Source organism: Notamacropus eugenii, chromosome 7 (genome assembly GCF_028372415.1).
Source record: "Notamacropus eugenii isolate mMacEug1 chromosome 7, mMacEug1.pri_v2, whole genome shotgun sequence".
Classification (NCBI taxonomy): Eukaryota; Metazoa; Chordata; class Mammalia; order Diprotodontia; family Macropodidae; genus Notamacropus; species Notamacropus eugenii.
The window spans coordinates 153371669-153384340 of NC_092878.1; the positions used below are offsets into that span (position 1 = coordinate 153371669).

The following is a 12672-nucleotide window of genomic DNA, read 5'->3' on the forward strand; positions in this document are numbered from 1 at the left end:
TACTGTGCTGTAAGAAATGACAAGTAGGTGGATTTTTAAAAAGCATAAAAAGACTTGCATGAACTAATGCATAAAACGTTGAGTAGAGCCAAGACAATGTTGTAAACAGTAACAGCAATGTTGTTTGAAGAATAACTATGAATGACTAAACTCATTTGAGAAACATGATCATTTGAATCAGCTACAAAGGACCTGTGAAGGAAAATGCTATCCACCTTCAGAGAAAGAACTGTGATATATGGACGTGTGCATTGTATGGTTTCACATGCATATGGATATGCATATATATAGATATATACATATATATACACACATAAAGACATAAACATATATGTATGTGTGTATATATGCAATATACATATCCACATACACATAAAGTGTTGACCTTCTCCAATGTGAGGATGGGAGGCAAGGAAGGAGACAGCTCAGCACTCAGTATGTAACAAAATAAATCAATCATTAAAAAAAGGGCATTACCATTTGCTTTGTCACTGTATCTTGAGAATCATGGGGACTTTCCAACTGACACCTAGATGAAACCTTCCATTTGTGTTCTCTTTCTCATTAGAATGTAGCTCTTTGGAAAAAGGGACTGAATTACTTTTCCATTTGCATTTCCGGTACTCTACACAGGATAAGCATTTCATAAGTGCTTCATTCATTTATTTAATTGAGTTTAGCATCTACTGAACTCCTGCACCCCAGATATTTATCTGAATGAACTTCTTCATAACCACCTCACCATCCTATATTAAGAGATTGATTTTTTGTAACCCAAGGAAACAGTTCCATATCAGTCCACGTTAAATGTTATCTTATTAGATTCAACCTATCATTCAAGCCTGCCAGGTTGATTGTGAGAATGACTTTTGTCATCTAACATATGAGTTCTCCATCTCAGCTCCATATCATCTGAAATTTCATGAAAATCTCTTCTGTTAACTTTAGTTAAGTCATTGATAAAAATGTTGAACAGCATAGGACCAAGGACAGATCCCTGGGCCAATCCTCCACAAGACCTCTTTTGAAGTTACCCTTGACTTCTTGGGTGTGGTCACTCAACTAACTTTGAATCCACCTAGCCCATATTTCTTTAATCTTCACAAGAATAATGTGAGGGACTTTGTCAAAAAGCTTTGCTAAATATCAAACATGAAGCTTTCACAAGTTTTTCAATGTCTGTTGCAGTTACATAAACAAAGGCTTTTTGATGATGATGATGATCATATGCTTAAGGTTTATGAAACACTTGACAGTTATTGTCTCATTTTATCCTCACAACAATCCTGGGAAGTAAATGTTATCCTTTGCTTCATTTTACAGATGACAACACTGAGGCTTAGAGAGGTTGACTGATTTGTCCAAGGTCACATGGCCACTAAACACCTGAGGGAGAATTTGAACTCAGGTGCTTCTGACTCCAGATCCCAAACTCTATCCACTTCACCATTCATATATACTCCATGAATGCTGGTTGCACAGGACTAAGAATAAACCATTGTTTCTCAAGCAATAATATGATTTGGTGCAATGATTCTAACTTCAGAGAAGAAAAAAACCCAAATTTTCATATCTGAACAGGATACATACAGATGACTTTTCTCCTATTCCTGCAAAACATCAAAGTAACTTTGGAGCACCATCAGTATTCCAGAATTGAATATACCTGAAAAAGTTAATTTCATGATTTTATCTGACACCTAGTTTTAAGTAAGGTATTCTCTGCATAGAAGGTGCAAAATACAGGTAATTTAATGAGCAAAGTCCTGGGATTCTAAGAATCCAGCCCTATGCTTAGTGCTCATGTTGATTACAAGAGAGCCTTTTCTACTATCAACATGACCTAATGGACCTGAGCCTTTGCCAAATGGTTGGACCATTTAAATGACCTGAGTCACCTTCTAAAAGGTGATACTACTTGGAGAACTTCACTTATACAACTCGGCCTCCTAGAGGTTCTGGCAATTATTTTTCAATCAACAAATCAAAGGATCAAAGGGCATTTCTGTACTATATCTGGGGCCTACCAGGACAATAAAATGAAAAGGAGCTTATGTGCTATTAGAAGAGGAAACTGTGTACAAAGTCCAGCACATATGGAAGAAATAGAGAGGATTGTGTGTAGGATGAAAACACTAGTAGCAGGGGGCCTTGGGGATCAAGAAATGCCTCATGAGGAAGATGGCCTTGTTGCTGAATAAGGAAACTAGAGATCCCAGCAGACAGAAGTGAAGAGCAAGGAAGGCCAAGAATGGGCCACAGCCTGTGCAAAGGCTCAGAGATGGAAAATTGTGTGTAAGGAAATATGAAGGACAGAATGGCTGGACTAAAGAGTGAAAGAAGTGGAACAATGGTGACTAATCCCAGAAAGGAAGATCAGAGCCATGTTGTTAGAGGCTTCAGGGCCATAGGAAAGGTGTGTTTGAATCTAAATGCAAAAGAAGGCAATGAAGGTTGTGGAAGTAGGGGAGTGCCATGATCAGACTTTAGAATCCTCAATGTGATGGTGGTGTGGGAAAGAGACTGAAGAGGAGAGAGATTGAATATAAGGACCCCTGTTAGGAGCGTTCACACTTGTCTGGACCTTACTTTGCTGCACTGTTAGATTCTCATTCCAACCTGGGTCACTGACCGTACATCTGTTCACCAGCTTCATTCTTACTACTGCTACCACTACTACTACTACCACTACTACTACTACCACTACTACTACCACTACTACTACTACCACTACTATTACCACTACTACTACTACTACTACTACTACCACCACTACTACTACTACTACCACTACTACTAGTACTACTACTACTATCACTACTACCACTATCACTACTACCACTACTACTATCACTACTACTACTACCACTACTACTACTACTACTACCACTACTATTACTACTACTACTGCTACCACAACTACTACTACTACCACCACTACTACTACTACTACCACTACTACTACTACCACTACTACTACCACTACTACTACTACCACTACTACTACCACTACTATTACCACTACTACTACTACTACTACCACCACTACTACTACTACTACCACTACTACTAGTACTACTACTACTATCACTACTACCACTATCACTACTACCACTACTACTATCACTACTACTACTACCACTACTATTACTACTACTACTGCTACCACAACTACTACTGCTACCACAACTACTACTACTACCACCACTACTACTACTACTACCACTACTACTACCACTACTACTACTACTACTACTACTACTGCAATAATAATAACCAACAACATTTATGTAGTGCTTACAATGTGGTAGGAGCCATGCTAAGGGCTTCTTAATTATTTTGATATTTTTTCCTCACAAACAGCCAGGGAGGTAGGTGCTATTATTATCCCCATTTTACAGTGGAATAAACTGAGGCCAAAGGAGGTTAAAAAACCTGACCAGGGTTATCTAGCTAGTAAACGTCTGATTCCAGATTTGAAATCATCACTTCTTCACTCCCGATCCAGGGCTCTATCCACTACATCACCTAGCTTCCTATCCTTTTTAACAACTCAATATACCTCCTGAAATGAAAAGGCTTAGCCTTCATCTTTATGTCTCCCTCTTTGACTAGCTGTCACCATAACCTCAGCTTGAATCCTTTAGGTTGGATCTCAAACCCCATTATCCAGCCTGGCACTAATTTTTCAGCTGGAATATCCATGCCATGGCCTTCCACACTGGCCAGATTTTCTCTTGATGAAGATACTTGTTAATATATCTAGTAACTAGAACTTGCCTTCTTACCATCCAAGTCCTAGGACTCACCCCAATATTTTTAGACATATTATCAAATTAAAAAGAAAAGAGAACCCCAAATCCATGTCCTCGTAACCCATGCAAAATTATTGCTGATGTTCCTGAATTCATAAGTATAGAGTTGGGAATCTTTGTCTGGGGAAAACTGCTTAAGGTGGGAGACAAAGTTTGAGTCGGACACCAATAGACCTAGGAGGGTAATACCCTGTGGTACAAGTCATCCTCACACAGCAGAAAGATCACTCCTAGACAACTTCCATGATGAGTATGCTTTTTTTATTATTTATTGCAACACTGGAAAAGGAAAAAAAATTAAGGCAAAATTGATGTCCTCTCAGTTCTGTTGTTTCAACACCAACAGAGAAACAAAGCAGATGGATAAATTTTCAGTCCTCAGTTTCATCTCTGTTTTCTTCCACAGGTCAGCTAGAAGAAAACAATTATGATATGCAAAAACAATTTTTAAAACTCTTAATATTTTATTTTTCCCAATTATATATAAAACAACTAACATTCATTTTTTAAAATTTTTTCATTAAAAATTCTCTCCCTCTTTCCCTCCTCACCTGTCCCTAAGGCAATAAGCAGTTTGATGTAAGTTATATATGTATAATTGAGCAAAATATATTAAATATTGATCACGTTGGGAAAGAAAACACAGATCCTCCACAAAAAAGAACTCATGAAAAAGAACACGAAAAATAATATGCCTCAATCTCCACTAAGACTCCATTCGCTCTCTCGGGAAGTGTCTACCATTTTTCTTATTGAGTTCTTTGGAAATGTCTTGGATCATTGTGTTGCTGAGGACAGTGAAGTTATTCATAGTGGAACATCATATAATATAGCTATTCCTTGGTATGGTGCACTACTGCTTTTACTCATTTCACTTTGTATCTCCTTATGTAAGTCTTTTCAGATTTTTAGGAGAGCATCCTGTTCATCATTTCTTACAGCATAATAATATTCCATTACGGTCATATATAACTTACTCAGCAACTCTCAAATGATGGACATCCCCCCCCCCCCATTTTCCAATTCTTTGCCCACACACAAAAAAGAACTGTTTCAAATATTTTTGTACAAATATGTCCTTTTCCTTTTCAAAAAATCTGTTTTAGACACAGACCTACTAACGGTATTGCTGAATCAGATGATATGCATAGTAAACATGATTTTAAAAATTATTAAGTAAAAACAATATTTTAATATTTCCCCTTCTGTTAAAAAAACTTAGTTTTTTTTCATTTTATATCGTCTATTTTTCCCAGTATATCCCTGCTTGTACCCCTCTCTAGACAGATTTTCTTTATATAGGTAATTTTAAAAAAGAAAGTTGTATTAAATTAGCTTATCTGCTAAGTCCAATTCTATATGCAAGGTTCCATGCCTAGAGTCTTCCTTCCTCTATATAGAGGGCTCTTCTTATTTAAAAGACAATAGATAGATTGAAGTAATTCCAAAAAAAAAAGTACAATGCAGTAATGAATGAAGTTAAGAAGAAGAAAAAAAACATGTCATTGCATAGCAGAATATGAGAGAGGATTCAAATTATGTAACAAAAAATTTTAATTTCAAGAAAGCCTATATAATAAATACTTGTGTTGAAAATGATCCATCTTTTCTTTGCTTCCTTATGAGTTTTCTTTTATTCTCTGCTGTGCACTTTTTTACTTTGTCTTTTTTCCCCTCCACTCATCCCCCTGAACACTACAATAAAGTTTAGATATGGTTGTCTATAGCTATATATACATACACATATACATAAACATACACATGCTCCCAAACATATTCTACTCCTGATATTTTTTTTTGTTTGTGCATATCTCTTGTTTCCTATCACTCCTGCCTCCTCTACTTTACTTCTAACCACTACCTTGCCCTTCTATTACTTGCCTACCCCCTCCAAGGATCCCTCCCTTATCCTCCCATTCCCATAAACCTAAACAGCCTTCTATCCCCCTTGTACCTATACACTCCCCCCTCTAAAGATCCCTCCCTTGTCCTCTCTCCCCTCCCTGTACCCCTAACATTTTATTTCTTCTGAATTTAGAAGACTTTTATGCTCTTCTAAATACTTTTATACTCTTCTAAATATACATATTGTTCCCTCTTAAACCCATTCACGATGAAAGTAGGTCACCAGAACTACCAGCCCTCCTCCCCCCTGATAAAAAAATCTATTCTTCCTCTTGCACCTCATTTGTATAAAATAATTTACTCTTTTTAGCTATTTCTAAATGACTTTACTTTTTAAATTCATATCCTGCTCAGGTTTTCCCCAATCTTACTTATGAGTTACCTAATTATTAACAAGAATCTTGGATATGTGTGTGTGTGTGTTATGTATATCTATCTATATATAGTAAAAAAAATAAACAGTCTGTCCTTATGAAACCCTTATAATCAATCAGTCTTTGGTATACATCTTACATTTCTCTTAGGTCTTGTATGTCAAATTTTCTATTAAGTCCAGGGTTGTTGTTTTTTTTAACAAAGTCTTGAAAGTCTGAGAGTTTATCAAATATCCATCTTTTCTTCATTCAGGATAATACTTAACCTTGTAGGGCATGATATTTTTAGTTGGAGCACCAGTTCTTTTGCTCTTTGATATATTATGTTCCAAGCTCTACAGTCCTTTACCGTCTATGCTGCTAGGTCTTGTCTAATTGTGGCACCATCATATTTAAATTGTTTTGATCTTGATGCTTTTAATATTTTATCCTTAAGCTGGGTGTTTCAGAATTTGACTATGATATCCCTATGAGTTTTTCTCTTTTAAGTGGTAATTGATGGATTTTTTTCTATTTCTGCTTTTCCTCCTCCCCTTTTTCTAATGCCTCAGGACAATTTTCTTTAATTATTTTTTGTATTATTGTATCAAGATTTTTTTTATCATAACTTTCAGTTAGTTGGATAATTTTTATATTTTCTCTTCTTGATCTATTCTCCAAATCTGTTGGGTTTTTTTCTTGTAAGATGTTTCACTTTCTCTTCTATTTTTTCATTATTCATATTTTGATTAATTATTTCTTGATCTCTATAATTTCTCTAGCTTCACTTTGTCCAATTCTAAGTTTCAAGATGTCATTTTCTTTTTTAAAATTCTGGATTTCCTTTGCTAATTGGGTGACTTTCCTTTCATAACCTTCTTGTTTTTCTTGGATTATTCTTATTTTTTCTTTAGTTTATCCTCCGTCTCTGTTATTTGATTGTAAGCTCTTTTTTAAGATCTTCTAGGAATTCTTTTTGGGCAAGTGACCATTTGACATTACTCTTTGGAGGTTTCTGTATTTCAGTATCCTCCTCTGAAGATGAACCCTGGTCATCTCTATTCCCATAAAAACTTTCTATGGTTGGATACTTTCTCCTTTGCCTGTGCATTTTTTTGTGTGTGGTGATAGCTTAATTTTTATAATCACCTCTAGCCCTAGGTTTTGGGAAATGGTGCCTCTTGCCCCAGGTCTTCAGTTCTCTGCTCCTGCCTGTAACCAAAGCCAAACCTTCAACCACCTGTAAGTGCCCGCAGCCAGGACCCTTCAGCTCCACCACTTGTGCACTCACTGGGCATGTGATAGATCTCTCTCACTCTGCTGCTCTTCACAGCACAGCTGGGTCTGGCATTTCTGGTCAGCAGAGTTTCCCTCCATCTTCCCAGGTTCAAATGCCAAACTCCCCACATTACCCCAGGGTTGAAAGTTCCCATGACTGATGCTGAGGCAGCCTCTCAAGCCAACTAACCCAAGGCTTGTCACTTGTTAAAATGGGCTCTCTTGGATTTTTAATACAAGGCTATATCATGTCAAGTATAGTAAGATTCAGTACAAAAAAGATACCATTCAGGCTCCAGTGGGAGGATTTCTCAAAGATCACCAGTCCCTTTCACTAAGACCGCTTGGTGGTGTAGAGTTAAATTCAGGTCCCAGTATTGCCCATTTGCCAGACAATATGGCATAGGTCATAGAGTGCTGGACTTTGAGTCAGGAACATTTGAATTTGTACCCAACCTCTGATGCTTATCCTCAAATCAGTTGAACTCAACTGAGACTGAGGTATCCATTAGATGTGAAATGTGTCACTGGAAGGTGGTTGCACAAAGTTGAAATCCTAGATACTTGATATATCAATCTATTGCCAATGAAATATCCAAAGAGAGTTACCTGAAATCCTACTGGTGGTTCATCCATCTGGTGTTTAAACTAAGGTAGCTTGAACTGAAGCAATCAGTTTGGGACCCTGCAGGCAAAGAAATCACAGATGTGTGACAAAGAGATTCCAGACAGCCCAAGCCTAAGGTCCCTGAAAGGGGGCTCATTGACTACTATCCATTGTCCTTGATTATGCAAAACCATCACTATCAAAGGATATGGGAAGACATTTGAGCACAAACATCCCTGAATATGAAATGTCTGCTCAAGAAAAATGCTTATCTGTATATTTATCTGGTTTTGAAGCTATAGGAAAGCTCCTTCTCTGAAAGAGAGCTTAGACTTCTTTCTTGGGGCATAGGTGCTGGCAAAACCTGGAGGAGAAATGGGTAGGTTTTAAAGAGAGAAGCAGTGGATTCTTCTACCTCAAGGTCCTCAAATAAAGCCTGGATTATAAATTGTCAAGTAAGGAAGAGAGAGAATTCTAAAGTAGGAATTAGAATAAACCAGGTGTTCTTAATTTTTTTAATAATAAAGTTATTTTTATTGCTTCTCTATATAATTAGTTGGAATTCAATTTTGTGTACTTCAAAAACATTCATCTGAGAAGAGGTCCACAGGATTCAGCAGGCTGTCAAAGAGGTCCGTGAACAAAAAAGGTTAAGAATCCCTACTCTAGAAAATCTCGGAGGTCCCTTCCATCTCTCAGATTCTGAATTCAGTGGTTGGTTGAAACTAGGGGCAGGGGGTTTACTACCTGTGTACAAGCATTCAGATTTGACTGGATTACAGATTGGTCCTTTTCAAAAAGATGGCCACCTACAGGAATTTTTCTACTAATTCTTATCCATGCCACAAATGCTACACACCTAAGATTTTCATTCACCCTGACACATAGGAGACAGGGGAGATTGATAACCATTTGACAAGTGAAAGAAAACTGCAAATACACAACAAAATCCAAGCATTCTTTGGACTATAAGAATATTTTAATCAAGGGGACAAAGGGAATGGGTTCTTGCTTTCAGAATGATCAGGGATGTCACCTTTTAGGAAACTAAGGGAAGAAACCTAAGTATTCTTGCCTAAGCCCACATTTGAGGTATCACCAAAGACTCCCATATAGATGAATTAAAAGGAAAAAGAAGTCCATACATGTGCAGCAAAACAGGCTTCCTGGTCGGCTTCTTTGCAGCACTTCTCCATGAATGCTCTGAAATCAGTAATGACGCCCTTGATCTGGTCATCAGTGATCTTGAGCTTGTGTTTCACAAGTTCCACCAGTATACTGGAGTGAAAGAAAACACATAAATAGGCATGAAATACAAGGAGGGACCAGGTTAGCCAACCATGCCTTATCTGCCCCTAGCTCTAGGTCACAAATTGGAGGGAAGATACTGACACTGAAGCTTGAAGTTTGGAGAAAAACATGAGAAAAGATGATACGTTTGAAGGCATTAGGGCCACCTTAGGATATTTTCCTGCCTTCCCCTTCAGGGATCCTAGACATATTACATCATGCAAAGTGACAGTCAATCCTCGTGTTTGACTCTATATTGGGAGGCAGATGACTTAGATGGATGACTGGGTGCCATTATGCAATACACTGTTGAATTTGAAGTCAAGGATACCTGAGCTCAAACATTGCCTAAGACTCTCACTTGATGTGTGACTATGGGCTAGTTGCTTTATCTTTTTCAAACTCTGTTTTCTCATCTGGAAAACGGGGTTCATGATAACCCTTACCTCTCAGGGTTGTTGTGAAGATCAAAGGAGATAATATATGTAAAGCACTTTGGAAATTTAAAAACTCTACCCAAATACTAGCAGTGATCATTGCTATTCAATACTATTCAGTTATAACCATTTGCCCCACAAGTTTCTTCTGAGTGACTTACTATTTCTCTCATCAATAATAATTTTCTGTTGTTCAGCCTGAAAGAAAATAAAATTGTGTTTATAATATGTCCTCTGTGGATTCATTACATATAATTATTGGATACATTACATGTGTTACTTAGTATTTTTCACTGTTTATATGCAGTTTAGAATCATGTTAGAATTAGCCCTCAGTAGTCATTCTATTCAGATCACTTAATTTCATGCAAGTTTTTTTACCTAAAAGATCAAACAAAGATGTGCAGAACTTCTATATAGGGACATTACAGTTCCAGTGCCTAATGACCCTCCTGCTCAGGAATACTCAGAAATTCTTCTATGAGGCTACATTGAGTGTCTCTCTTGAATTCACCTCTCAGAATGCTCTTTCTAATTCTGTCTTAGTGGAAATGGAGACAAGCAAAACCTCCTTTGTCAAAGAGCTGTTCTAGAATGATGGAGTCTCATTTCCAACCTTCCCATCTCTAAGACAGCTCTATGTAATTACTTTCAACGTTTCTCTTAACAACCTGATTTGAAAGCCCAGAATGAGACAAGAGTCCCAAGATAAGGTCCAATTAGCATCATATGACTTCACTTTATTTCCTTCTTTGTTTAAATACACTGTACTATCATTTCCAGATCAAGGGAGTAAAGTAGTTTCATTTTTCTTTCTTTCTCATGAGAAACCTACCACTTTGGCAGAGCAAGCAGGAGGGTCAGCCGTGGTGCAGCACTCCTCAAGTATGTATTCATAGCCCATGACAAGCCTTATCAGTGCGGTGACAACTAGCTCAGGGTGTCTTCTTCCGTTTTCAAACAAATAGCCTAAAACTGAACATCAAGCAAATGTGAGCATGGTGAGGAACAGGATTGACCCTAAGGATTATTCCTCCATCCCAAAGTTCCATAAATTTTGAAAAATTACAATTAAAAAAAACCCAATGAGGTCACAAAGAGTCAGATAGGACTGAAAATGAGTGGACAACCACAAAATTGTGTCGTCAAATCCATCTTCAGCCCTATTTACTACTTCCAACATCATCAATCAGCACAGATTATTCTTCTGCCTACAGTACAGTTAGTCCACTCCAAATTCTTCCACAAATATAAATTAGCATGCTTGGGCACACACACACACACACACACACACACACATACGGGTGCACGCACAAATGCATGCACATACATACACACACACACACAAAATACTGACACCAGGACTCAGAAAGTTCTCAATTGCATTATTACAAATGATGGAACTATAGAGGGGATTGGAATGTTTAAGCAACACAGAGGCAGACCCTATCACACTCCCATTCACATACATGAGTTCAGTATTGAAGAGGAAAAAGGAAGGATCATGTACTTAGAGGTGGAAAGAGCACCAAATACCATCCCCTCAAACTACAGATTAGAAAACTGAAAGACCAGGACAAATAAAGTGATTTGCAGAGAGTCACACAGCCAGTAAGCATTTGAGACAGGACTTCAACCCAAGTCTTCCCGACTTCACCCCATCCCTCCTCAACAATCTTCTCTACATGTACCACAGTGCCTCTCAAGCCAAGGGTCAGGACTCAAGAAGGTGCTGATCAATGATCATGAGAAGCTAGATGGAACTCCTTGGGACCAGGTCAGAAATCCTACAGTGATGTTCTCTCTCTGTCTCTCTCTCCCTCTCCTTCTCTTTCCCTCTCTCTCCCTCCCTTTCTCTCTCTCTCTCTCTCTCTCTCTCTCTCTCTCTCTCTCTCTCTCTCTCTCTCTCTCTCTCTCTCTCTCTCTCTCTCTCTTCCTTTCTTTCTCTGTCTCTGATACCTTTCCATTGAGGCACGTGGCTTTGTCAGCATCCTGGCAACATTCTTTCACCGCCCCATTATACTGAAGAGCACAGGCAAGGAGTGCTGGGGCATAGAAGTAGGGGTGTCTTCTGGCAACCTCATACAGGTAGCTGAAATTAGCCAAGAGAACTCAGTGGTCACTTTTGAGTAACTAACAACCATGAATATCCCGAACCATGTACCCACATCATCCAGAACCAGGTGATAGCAGTTTACTCCTAACCTAACTAGATTTGACTTCTGCTGCCCCTCTAATGTGGAGCTGCGACTTCATTGGCATTTTTTCAACTCTAGAAATTGGTGGATCTAGGGCAACCACCACCAACAAGGTGTAGGACAAACAATGTAAAAGCTCCCTTTCAGTTGAGGAATGAAGAGACGGACAGCAAAAGCAACAGTCTCAGAGAAGGCCATGCATAGGGAATGATTCACCACGACCCAGCATCTTCTCATGGAAGTTAGTTATTCCTACTAACTCAGGATTGGGTGCTGCTATTTCCACACTGATCAAAGGACTAAAAATGTTTTCAGCTTTCTCTGAATTCACCACCCCTAGGACTCTAAATCTAGGTCCAGCTCTGGACATAGTAAATGCTGAGCAAGGAAACTCTATCTCTGCAGATTGGCCACTTTTCAGTAATGTAATAGTCTTTGCCAAGCAGCCTGGAGCACCAAAACCATAGAATTTTAGAGCTGGAAAGGGACTCAAAGACCATTTGATCCAAACCCCTCATTTCATAGATGAGGTAACTGAGGCCCAAGAAACTTCAATGACTTGCCTCACCAAGGAGAAGCTCCACTGTGCCATCTGAAAACACTGGGCCTGGTTGCAAGAAAACATGAGAAACTAAGTAGCTGTGTGACACTAGACATGTCACATAATCTCCATCTGCCTCAGTTACCTCATCGAAAAATAGAATCAAATAAAATTATATTTGTAAACCTCAGCACAGGGCCTGACACGTAGTAGGTGCTTCATACTTATTTCCATCCTTCTCAGTCCTA

General features: G+C 38.4%; 1 long non-coding RNA gene across 1 annotated transcript; it reads right to left on the minus strand.

Moving 5' to 3' along the window:
* Positions 1-4079: 4079 nt before the first annotated feature.
* On the minus strand, positions 4080-10687 carry LOC140514227 (uncharacterized). Its single transcript, XR_011970478.1, has 5 exons — positions 10521-10687; positions 9847-9883; positions 9104-9236; positions 7961-8036; positions 4080-4226 (listed from the first exon to the last, which is right to left on the minus strand). It is a non-coding gene; the product is annotated as an uncharacterized lncRNA (long non-coding RNA).
* Positions 10688-12672: the final 1985 nt, after the last annotated feature.